At 33.3% G+C, this 12,477-nt stretch overlaps 1 long non-coding RNA gene across 2 annotated transcripts; it reads right to left on the bottom strand.

Moving 5' to 3' along the window:
• Positions 1–4,522, bottom strand: LOC129222472 (uncharacterized). Of its 2 annotated transcripts, none has more exons than XR_008580588.1 (3): positions 4,414–4,522; positions 2,459–2,561; positions 1–67 (listed from the first exon to the last, which is right to left on the bottom strand). It is a non-coding gene; the product is annotated as an uncharacterized LOC129222472 (long non-coding RNA). The 2 variants fall into 2 exon arrangements; XR_008580589.1 differs by having other exon boundaries at positions 13–123.
• Positions 4,523–12,477: the final 7,955 nt, after the last annotated feature.

Here is a 12,477-nt window from a genome sequence, read left to right as displayed (position 1 = left end):
GGCTAATGGCTCCAGACACTCCAGTTTTGATGACCATAGTTCGGGTCTTGGAAACCCTGGAAATTCACTGAAAAAAAAATTAACGAATTTTTTTCAGACCTGGAAAAGTCATGGAAAAATGTCCTAGACAAAGAGAAAGTAATATTAACTAAAGCAGTATTAGAAATCTTAAGTGATTTAACAGAATAGCACACAAAAGCTATTAAAAGTGGAAAATTCAATGATCCTTAAATCAAATCTAAACTTTGAAATCTCATTGCATTCACTTATGTCGCAGCCCGCTTGCCTTTTTTTTTGCGATGTGATTTTACTGCTTGGGCATCACTTATTTTGAATTCACTGTCATTTTTAACACCTCTTTTGATTCATATTCCGTAGTAGCGGAATTTCTCGTTGAAAAAGTGATTTAATTGCATCCAAGTTCGATTCCATCACTCGTAAGAACTTTATTATTAAATTTATCAGAGTTTATCTTAATTTGTTGAAGGTTTTAGAAAATAAAGATCTTTAGTCAGGCAATAGAATACAGAAAAAGAGGAATTCTTATACTCTAAAACAGTAGTGCCCAACATATGGCCCTCAAAATTAATCCATGCTACCCACTGCTACGTTCAATGTCAGGAATCAAACATGTTTTGAAATTTCTGAACTTATTAATCAATATGCATTTGAAAATGTTCAAATAAGTAAACAAAACAAGTATACTTTTGAATCAAAAGATTGATTCATTACTGAATTCTTTTTCAAAAAAAGATTTGGTTTAGAAACATAAAAAACTAAACTATGTGGCTTTACTTTAAAGAACCAAAGTACTATCAAGTTATGTGGATGATTAAATGCACTGTTGACACTAAGACAACTTTTGAGGCAAATTTATTGTAACTTAGTGATGATTCATTCAATCTTTGTCTCATTCATTATCATTCTGCCAGTTTATAAAAAAACATCAGACATTTAAGCATCATACTTGTTTCACTGCATTTGTACTTCACTTAAATTTATATGATGAAGACAAAAAAGAATAGTCTGGTTTTTTAAGTGTACAATTATAATTTTTCCATTATGGGTAAGTGCTTCTATGAGGCTGTGGCATTCATGTAGACGTTTTGCTAATGCTCATTTCCAAAAATTAACAAATTTGAGATTAAATAGTGCTATTCTCTTCATGTAACAAGGTCATGAAAATTTTCATTGAAGTCATGAACAAGTCATGTAATTTTTTCATCTAAATAGAGTATGAACACTGGATGACCTAGGAAAAAATGCTGCACACAAATCCTTTTTGAGTATGAAAGGTTTAAAACAGAGGTTTGCCACTCCATTCTGTGAGAAAAACTGTTTTCTCTACTGCATTAAACAATAAGTAGGCAGATTGTAGTATAGAACATTAATAATCCCATCACAGAAAAATAAATAAAAAAAGGTGAAGTAAAAAAGAAATAATTAAAGCAGAAGTAATAATGTGGTGACAGAACATTTATATTTAAATTTAAAAAAAATTATCTTTAACTTAAAATATGCAAAAGTTAGCAGAACAATAATTATGACTAATCTGATGTTTTCTAAATAAAATTTACATAAAATATGAATGACAGTTTACCATGAAATAATTTGTGTCTTTATGATAGATATTCGTTAAGTCATTTAAATTAATTCTTTCATTAAAAAAGGAATGAAGCTGTGGCATGGCAAGCGTACCTAGGACAGGGTGTAATTTTTAAAGAACAAATGTAGCTCTGTAATCATTAGGACAAAATTTAATGTGTTAATAGTCTGCATTCAATTTAATACATGAAACTTTCCTAACATCTTTTCTTCTCTCCTCGTCTGCCATGTTTTACATTTGATATTCATCACTTTTTACTTTCGTCTGAAATGTGTATATTTCTGAGTATTATTTAATTTAATTACTGAATGCGCTATTTATTGTGTGGTCAACAAAAGAAATGAGATAGAACAGAGAATGTTTTTGGATGGGGAAAAAAGTTTTTTCTCACCCGTTGATGGCGAAATATATATATATAATTTTTTTTTCTATCAACAATTCTTACTTATTCATTTCTAATTTATTCAAAAATTTTCTCAGCAAGAATCTTTGCGAAAACCGATGAATATTATTTGATTGTCCCGGGAAATTATTTGATTAAGTGGGGATGGTTAACATTGTGTTAATGGGGAAATATTTTTGTTCTGGGAGGTTTTTATTTGTTATCCCATTAAACGTGGCTGACAGTATTTCAATTTTTTGAATGAAGTTATTTTTTCGGTTTCCTCACGTGATAGTTCTCGTGCAGGATACATATTTATGATTACTTAGTAGTAATGTATGTAAAAGGTAATAAATATGTCAGGTTCTTGAATGATCCAACAGACTAACTAAATATATTTTTAATTCTTACTGTCTAAAATTATTTAAACGATTATGCATAGATATTAACATAACAAAACTGAATTATACCTTATATTTCTGGTCCAATTTTCTCCTGCTTCTCATCTTTTGAGAATCTGAGCCATCACGCCCACTGAAGTGATTGCAAACGTGAACAAAAAAATTCAGGGTTCTAAAAGAAAAAAGGAATATATCAAAAGATGTACATAAACACAACTCAGCAGATAAAATGTTCTCATCAAAATATTCAAAAATCATCAGATTTATAAGTAAATAACACATTTCAATTAAGCAATTTTCAGCATATATTCTTAGAAATCATGTTTGAATGATATTGAAAAATGAGTGTCGGCTAAAAGCAAGCACTGAAGGTATTACACACCTAAACAAAATACTTGGAATTTTGATAGTAAAAGTCACAGTGTAGAACAGCTTATAAAGACCAAAACTTTTCCTAGACTACCCCGGAATTCCATTGTTTTCTGATGCAAGATGCAGATTTGCCCTTTCTCTTACCTTGCCTCCTTTGGGTATTGTCACGATCATATAACTTTCTTGAAGAAAAATATTTTTTACAAAAATTTGTTGCTTTTGACAACATAGTTTTAAAGTTTAAACTATGTCTAGAAAATCTTTGCATCACAGCTCAAAATGTTCTGTTTGAAATGCTTTAGACATTTAGAGAAATTTTTTTTAAATGTAAAGCTATGAATAAAATTTTAAGAAAAAATCAATAAAAGCAGAAAATAACACCAACACGGGAATATTGCGATTCGATAGACTCTAGCTTTAATCTAAAATTATTTTCCCATTATTTTAATCATTATTTTAATATATTAGCCGCATTTTTGCACAAAGCATGGAGCCATGCCGCTCAACGTATCTATTCATCATTTGATTAAAAATGATCAAATTCAATTGCATGATCGCATTTAATTGCACTAATTTTATTATTTTTGTGCTCTGCATTTCATTTTTTAACCTAGATGCATTTGGATTCCTGCTAACGGCATTTTTACTAACGCATCGGCCATGCCGCGGCGAATAGCATGATCGCATTTAATTGCACTGATTTTATTATTTTTGTGCTCTGCGTTTCATTTTTTAACCTAGATGCATTTGGATTCCAACACTACATAGCAAATGACATTATAGGTGGATATAGGTTCAACAAATGTGGACAAACGTCTAAATCTGAAGAACAAAAAACGGTACATGAAATGTATGAAATACATATATGTATTTTGTAACTTTAGTTTAAATCTTTTACCTATGCAAATGGTTTGTAATCCAAGAAAAACCTGCAGAAACTTAAGGCTAATAAGTTCTAGGAAGAAATCAATATCTGCAGAATAAACAGAATCGTCAAACGATATAACGTATGCTATCGGTACGACGAATTGTAAACAAGCATTCATTTTATTTTCAAAAAAAGAAAAAAAAACACATAAAATTAAAGAAATGTCGCTTATTTGGTGACTTTAACTCATTTAATCTCAATGTAACTTGTTTTTAATGAGAGAAAAATGTGTAACGCATTTGTTTAGAGTTTAAAATAGTAGCAACACAACGTAGAAAATGGTGGTTCATTCAGTGATTATAAACAAAATTTTATGATATACGCCTTGCATATAATGCTGTAACAGACTATAAAATGTCATAAAAAGCTTCATAACTGAGTTGAAATAAGCAGAATTTTTTTAACAAGAGGCAAAATTAACAACACTTCACCTCAACGAATGTAAACAAACATTTATGTTATTCTGAAAAATCGAAGAAAAAACCAATAAATTTCATAAAATACGGATTTTTTGGTGACTTTTACTCATCTAATATGAAAATAGTTTCATCAATTCAAGTAGTTTTCGATGGAAGGGAAATGTACGACTATATAATAACACCACTTGCAGAATGGTGGCTCAATGGTTCACTACGCGAACGTAAACAAAACTTTATCTATCTCTCAAATAAAATCTGTATTTAAAATGAACATAAGACTGATTTCATTTGATGCTTCGACTTACCTGATATTGAAATAAGTGCTTTTGAAACCGAAGAAATAGATAAAACCTTTCCTAATTTCCCAAATATTATACCTCACTCAGCATCCTCGTAGGATTAACATGGTAAAGTACAGCTGGCATGTAAGGGAGTGACGTCACACCAGGCGTCACACGCATACACTTCATTTTCGGTTAAACGGTTCTGACCCGAGGTGACCAGTTGGTGGATTTTCGAGATGCAGAAAATCATCAGCGCCCATGCCTTATGATTATGCGACATGTAAAAGATCCCTTGGGTATTTTCGCTTCGAATTCATTCGGTAAAATTAAATCCCTAGTGCAAATTCTTAATGATGGCACATCAAAGACTAAATGCCGTATCGGAGATTGCACTAAGTCTGCTAAAGGCCTAACGCAGCCCCATTAGAAAAGAAAAGAACTAAAAAAAAAATACCGCAATAAAGGAAATTTGTCGCCCAGGGCAAGAGCTCCGGTTTGCTTTCCGTTAGTTGCGGCATTGACAGATTGAGATCGTATTTTAGAAAATCAGGAGCTTAAGAATCTCTGACAGGGCCGGATTTATGCATGGGCTAAAGGTCCAGGGCAGCAATTTCTGGGGGGGGGGGGGGGTTGACAATTTTTTTTAATTGAAAACCTGCTCAAATTACAAATATATACAAATACAAATGTGACGACCAGCAACAGGCTACCAGGCACCCAGCTAGGCTGATCCTATAGTAAATATATTTTAGAAATATATATATATATTTTTTCGGAACTATTTCCTGCTCTATTTTTGATAAAACAGATTTAAAAAAAAAAATACTAAGCATTTTTAATAATGCTCTCAAAAGGACAAAATAAGTTTTCTGGGTCAGAAAGGACACTTCAACTATTCCTGCAGTTTTCAAAAATTCCAAGAAAATGATACCACGAACGAAGAAAAGTGCGGCTCAAAGCAATGGACAAAGATTAAGCCGAAGCTTAAACAAAAAAAAAAAAAAAAAAAATGTCGGTAACCGTGAACCGCAAGAAAGGAAAAGCTGAATGGAAGAAAAACAACGCCACGAAATTAAATAAACAGAAACAAAAATATTCGGAAAAAGGAAAAATAAAGATAAATAGAAGAAAATGGGGGGGGGGGATGTCAACAAGACAAAAAAAGGTAAAAATAAACAAAGGAAGATAGATAAAAATGAATGGGAAAAAAAGGGGGACCGGGAAAGGACAGTATTAAAGATATGGGAGCCAAATTTTGGAAAAATATGGAACGGCTTTAATCATTAACTAAGTTAGAACTGTTCCTCAAAATATGAAAAGATTCCCAAAAGTCAAGATCTGATGAATTGGGGCATTTTTGGATAATCTGATGAGTTAAAATCAAAAGAGTGATTCGAATCCAACCAATGTTGAGCAATACTAGACTTATTTAATTGTTGTTTTTTCACATAATTTCGATGCTCTTTCAAGCGAATTTTTAAAGCACGCCGAGTCTGTCCAATATAGGCAAGTTTACAACTACAATTAATTTTATAAATTCCACAACAATTAAGAGGGTGAATAGGATTTTTAAGAGAAGAGAATGAAAGTTTATTAATAGGAGCGAACACCACCTGGAATTGGAAACGTTTTAGAATCTTAGCAACCTGATAGCTTACAGATGGAAATAATGGCAAAACAACCAAATTCTTTCTGATGAAGGTTCGGTTAAGAACATAAGTTTGGGATTTATTTGAAAGTTTTTTATAAATGGAATCAATCAAAGTTGGCGGATAGTCTCTATCAATTGCCACAGCTTTAAGATAATTAAGTTCCACTTTAAGAAGTTCCGATGAAGAACAAATATTAATTGCGCGATAAACAAAAGAATTGAAAGCAGAAAATTTTTTATTTGGAGGATGAGACGATAGTCTATGAGGAGGTAAAGAAATAGCAAAAGGTTTGCGATAAACAGTTTCAAAACTAATTTCATTACGAGAAACAAATATATCAAGAAATACAAATACAAATACAAAAGTGACGACCAGCAACAGGCTCTGGGCCCAGCTAGACTGGTCTTAGTAAATATCACTAAGAATGGGGCTAAGTGGGTTTCCCATAGCCAGACCATCTAACATGATATAAAATTTCCCAATTAAAACAAAAGAACATTGCTTAAGACAAGTACGGGTAAGGAAAATTAAATCCTCTATTTCCGTATTGGTGAAATGAAATTCAGAAAGTCTTCTACGAAGGCTTTAGCAATGAACCCTCGACGGGAACGTTCGTAAATAAAGAGTTAACATCAAAAGAAGCCATAAAAGAATTATTTGGAACGAAACTATGAATTTTTTTAACAAACTCAACAGAATTTTTAATAGTAAATAAATTGTGGCTCCTAAGAGGAGAAAACACAGAGACTAAATATTTTGCAAGTTTGTACGAAGCCGTACCAATATTGGAAACAATCGGCCTGAAAGGAATACCAGCTTTATGCACCTTAGGTAAAGCATAAAATCTAGCACAATTAGCAATAGATGGAACAGGAGAGCGTTTAACATTTAAAGGAATAAACTTAACAGACTTGACAGCAGATGAAATAGTTTTTAACTCTTTATCATAATGGCCCAGAAGAAATCAAATCATTAGTTTTATCAACATAAGATGATTTGTCAACAATTTGGCTATCCTTGTCAGCTTTGGTAACAACCAGATCAGAATTCGAAACTAAGTCTTTAACAGAATGGCTAACAGTATTAGCAATACAGGTTTAGAAATTTTCGAGTTAAAGTCAATATTAGAAGCTATAAGATGCCGAATCGAATCTTTTTGAGAGGAAGTTAAGGCACTAAATTTAAAAGCTTTCTCAACAGGAGCAATAAGCTTTGAAAATGAAGGTTTAACACTCACAGCAAAATTATCATTACATTTTAGAGCCTCAATTTGAGAATTGCTTAATGGAACGCTAGAAAGATGAACAACAACATTCTTATTAACAACGGGTAAATTATCAAGAGGAACCACATGAGAAGTTTAAAAAGCATAGCTAATTTCTTTTTCAAAACAATTTGATGTTTATCAGAGGAACGAAAGGTTCTAGACCAGTGGTGCCAGAATGGGGGAAATTTCCCCATTTTGGGGAAATCTGGTGCTCTCTGGGGAAGTTGTGGGGAAATGGGTTTTGAAGGGATTTCTTTGGGGAAAAAATTTTTTCTTGGGGAAAACCTGAGGGAAAAAACCTCGGGGGAAAAAAGAATTTTTTTCGTATTTAGATTCGCGTCAAGAAGTAGTAGTTACATTGTTTGTATCAAACAGCGTTGGTTTAGCCTTTGCTCAACTTTATGGAATTCGCATTTCGCATTATGTGGAATATTATGCTACGGAATTGGCAATAATAGTTCTGCGGGAGTAACTAGTTGATACGTAAAACAGGTAAAAATAAGTGTGATGAAGAATGTTCTTGGATAAATGTATACAAAAAAGATAAATGTACATACAGAAGCAGAGTAGCCAATGCAAGTAGAAAAAAAAAAAAACATTTGGCTATTTCTTATCTTTCGATCAGGAGCTTGTATTTTTGACTAGAGGCACCCGCAAGGCTTTGCCCGTAGTAGAAAATTAAAAGGTCTTTTGGTTCACCTGTATATTTACAAATAATGCATGATAAACTTCTCGCGAATTGACTTACCCACGTTATGATAGCTTGGTAATTTACTCGTCCATCTTATGATAATTTTGCTCGGGAAAATGTTCTTAAAATTGGAATAGCAAAAGAACAAAATAGAATTTTCGAAAAATCGCTTCGAGGTGCACACCCCCATGCTACAAACTATCTTTTTGCCAACTTTCATAAAAATCGGTCGATCGGTCTAGGCGCTATGCGCGTCACAGAGATCGTGACAGACAGAGAGATATCCAGACAGAGAGACTTTCAGCTTTATTATTAGTAAAGATAAAGAAAGATAAAGATAAAGAAGACAAAAAAAAAAAAAAAAGCGAAAATAGGAAGAAAAAAAGTTGGGGAATTTGATAAGAAAATTTGGATATTTGGGGAAATTTTTTTTTTTAAAAGACAAAAATATCAGAGGAAGTCGATTCATTTTATGAAAATATTAGTGGAAAATTTGGGGAATTTTGATAGAAAACATCGCTTTTTGGGGAAAAGTTGGAAGGGAATTGGGGAAATCTGGATTTGACCATCTGGCAACTGTTCTAGACCAAGAATTTCTGTCAATAATGTTAAAGTCGGGAATGGAATTAGAAACCGAAAGATGTAAATCATAAAGTTCACGTTCAATAAACGATAAATGCTTCCTAGTTTCCTGGCAAAAAAAAGAAAAAAAAAAGAAAAAATATAGATTGCAATTTCGAAAGTTTATTTTTAAGAACGTCATCAAAAACTGATAGTTAAAAGTTTACACGTTGGTGAATTTGTTTCTGCTCCATAAAAGCTCCCGGAAGGTCTCAAGGGCGGCAGCATTGTAAACCGTTGACCGGCCTGCCAAAAGCGCATGCAGGCATTTATGATTCATCGGCGACGACACGCTCTTTTCGGGAACCAAGCGAAAGTGTATACAGTAAAACCTCGCTACAACGCAATCCGATACAACGATAATCCGATACAACTCTACTACGATAATATTTCGTGGTCCCGGTGAACTCGCATAGGGATTAATGTTATCCTCCTTTCAATATTGCGATATTCTCTACAGCAATAAACCCCTGTAAAACGAGTTTTTTTTTAATTTTCAACTCCCCCCCCCCTTTAGTACGATAATTTGGTTTTCAAATAATAAAAAATATCCTATTTTATCAACTTTTTCTCTTTTTCTCCGTTTTTTCTGACAAGAGAAGACTTACTGCTCATTGTGTTCTTATTCCTTTTCACCACTGTAAGAATTATTATCAGTATTCCAATCCAACTCACCCTTCACATTCATCACTGTCACATAATCGGCGAAAAAGATTGATTTGATTTTGTTCACAAGTGTATTTTTCCCTAAGATGGCAGGGACAAAGCAACTTCCATTTCAAGATAAACTCAACGAAGCACGTTGATTCAGCTAAGAAATATGGATTATCTCAATCTACAGTTGCAACGTTCCTCAAGAAGAGGAAACAGATTGAAGATGCTGTGAACTCAAATTCAGTTAATCAAAAGCGAAAACGACTAAAAGTCGCGACTAATGAAAACATTGATGCTGCCGGCCTAAAGTGGCTTCAAGAGATGAGGGCAACAAATACCCCAATAAATGGAACCTTGTTATGTGCACAATCACGGAAATTTGCAGCAATGCTAGGGAACGAAATTTTTAAAGCTAGAAATTGTTGGCTAATGCGTTTTCGGGATCGCCACGGAATAATTTTCCAGGAAATTCACGGAGAGAAAAAATCTGCTTCGACGAATGAAGCAAATGCATGGAGGCAAGAGAAGATAAAGGATATTCTTCAAAAGTATGCAATAGAAGGCGTTTATAACGCTGATGAAAAGCTGGGCTGTTATTTCAACTCCTACCTAATAGAACAATGGCGTTTAAGGGTGCGGTAGAAAATCAAAACAAAAATTGACTGTTCTTCTGTGTGCCAATAGTACAGGAACACGCAAAATTCAATCTCTTGTTACCGGCAAAACATTGAAGCCAATGTACTCTAAGAATGTGAGAAGTCTTCCCGTGGAATGTAATGCCAATAAAAAGACTTGGATGACGTCCAATTTTTTTTTTCTGAATAGTTGCTGAAGTTAGATAAGGAAATGAAGAAAAGGAAGAAAAAAAAATAGCTTTGTTGATTGATAATTGATCCGCTCACACCTCAACTTTAAAACTACAAAACGTCAAAAAAAAAAAAAAAATTCCGGTCAACAGCACTTCCATTTTGCAGCCACTCGACATGGGCATAATTAAGTGTTTTAAAGAATAAGGAAACTTTTGGTTGAATCGATACTTCTAGGTATTGAAAATAAAGTAGAAGATTCTTTTAAAGCTGCAAATTTTAAGGACGCATGTGAGAGATTTAACTGATTGAAGTGCTTCTTGGGTCGACAATGAGGATTGGGACGGACTTGTATTATCATTTTCATCTTCTTACTCATCATCGTCTTCTTCACCACTATTTTCCATCTCACCATCAGTACTGCCCACCTTGGAAGTTGGTAGGCAGTAACAGAGAAAACCAAAAACATTTCTGAATTGTTAGAAAAAGGCCGTTTTTTGTGTCTTGTAAGATAAAACTGTATCTTATAGTGATGAAATTTCCACAGATAGTAATATTTCAGACGATCAAGAAATTATTTTGAATCTCCAAGCATCTGCATCTCAACTCGAGGAAAAAATGGGCAAAAAATATGGAGTGAACGTGGAGGATTATTTGACAGCGGATGACGATCTTACTGTTTTCGTTAGAGTTACTGATAAAGAAATTTTCTCTGAAATTACTGGTGAGATGGAAAACAGTGGTGAAGAAGACGTTGATGAGGAAAAGAAGATGAAGATGATAATACGAGTTCGTCGCAATCCTTATTGTCGATCCAAGAAGCACTTCCATCAGTTCCTTCTCTGCGGACATTTTTTTCAACTCTTTCATCCACAAACAAATACCATTTTCGAGCTTTGGACTCAATGTATACCTTGTTGGTTGACTTAACAGTGAAAAGAGCGGCCAAACAAACGATAATATTGGATTTTTTTCAATAGAAACGGATTTCAGGTATGCTTATGAGCTTATTTTCTGAATTTATTTCAACTGATAGTAATATTTAATCATAATGGGGACGTTTCCAAAATTTTAAAAGTATTTTTCTCTGAAAGAACATGATTAAAAACATAGGATCTAACCATTTTTTAAATAATTTGTTAAAGTTTAATATTTTTAAAAATTACCTAAATCAGTGAGCTTTCATTGTTTACATTTCTTGCCGATGACATCACAAATGATGAAATGCCATTGTGTGTTGCCATTCTCAGAACAAAATATTTAATTCGCATCTTTACTCACGTGTATTGGCAACGATATGGTTGATAGTAAGCGTAGAGCGCAATTTTAATTCGCTTCTTGATTAATCAAACGTGGAAACGCGGTACAGAATGCGCCAAAGAGCATCATTTGTGACGTCTTCAAGACCACGCCTTGTTTGCAAAATCGAACATTAAAAAAAAAAATTAATTAAAAAATAACTGTTGGGAAAATGAAAGAATTTTCTGGGTCCATGTCTTTTTTTGCTTTTTATATCAATTTCATTGACCAAAAGTACTACTTTTGACTGAAGGAAACAACCCCCCCAACTTTGCCAATAAAATTTATAATATAACATAAAAATTTAAAAAAAACCTATTGTATTCCCAAAATATGTAGGCCCTCGATATAACAATATACCTCTTTACAACAGTATATTTCTTTGGTCCCCAAAATATCGTTGTAGCGAGGTTTTACTGTACCAATTTTTGAAAGAGCTTATTTTTCTGAGAACAATATTTATGGACATCGTTTTCGGAAGACGTTCTGAAACTGAAAAATTTCAACTCTATAAGATAGAAACTACAGTCCCATCTAATCAACCTGTATATACTGTTGTGATACTTTATATTTTTTATTAGGACTGCGTAGAAGAAATTTAATAATATCAAAAATGTTCTTAGCATAGATCGTGAGCGTCCTAAAGACACTAAACAGCAGACGTGCCCACCTGGGGAGGGGGGGGGGGGATTGATTGGTATTTTTTACTTGGGTGATTTCTTATCTTTCGGGGGGTCTTCGCGATATTTAGGGGGTGCGCCCTAGCTCATGGGGGGGGGGGCACTCCTGTAAAAAGTTAATGGAAAGTGAAGGAATTTTCTGGTGAATGAAATTCATCTGAACTTGAAGAAGATGGGAGAAATAATAATAATTAAAAAAAAAAAAAAAACAAGCCCCCGTTGCCTGCAAGAAAGAAATGGAAAACTGAGAAAATCATAAGTTGACACCAGTGAACATAGATATGCAGCTTTACATGTCTAATTTTCACTAAGCAATTTTATTCATTCACTCTTAAAGTAAAAAAATAAATAAATAAATAAAAGTAGCACATATTTTACTTTTTTTTTCTTTTTCTTCTTTCTTTTACAAAATGAA

This window comes from Uloborus diversus, chromosome 1, assembly GCF_026930045.1.
Source record: "Uloborus diversus isolate 005 chromosome 1, Udiv.v.3.1, whole genome shotgun sequence".
NCBI lineage: Eukaryota > Metazoa > Arthropoda > Arachnida > Araneae > Uloboridae > Uloborus > Uloborus diversus.
The sequence above is the reverse complement of the archived record's forward strand: the minus strand, read 5'-3'. Positions and strand labels throughout refer to the sequence as shown.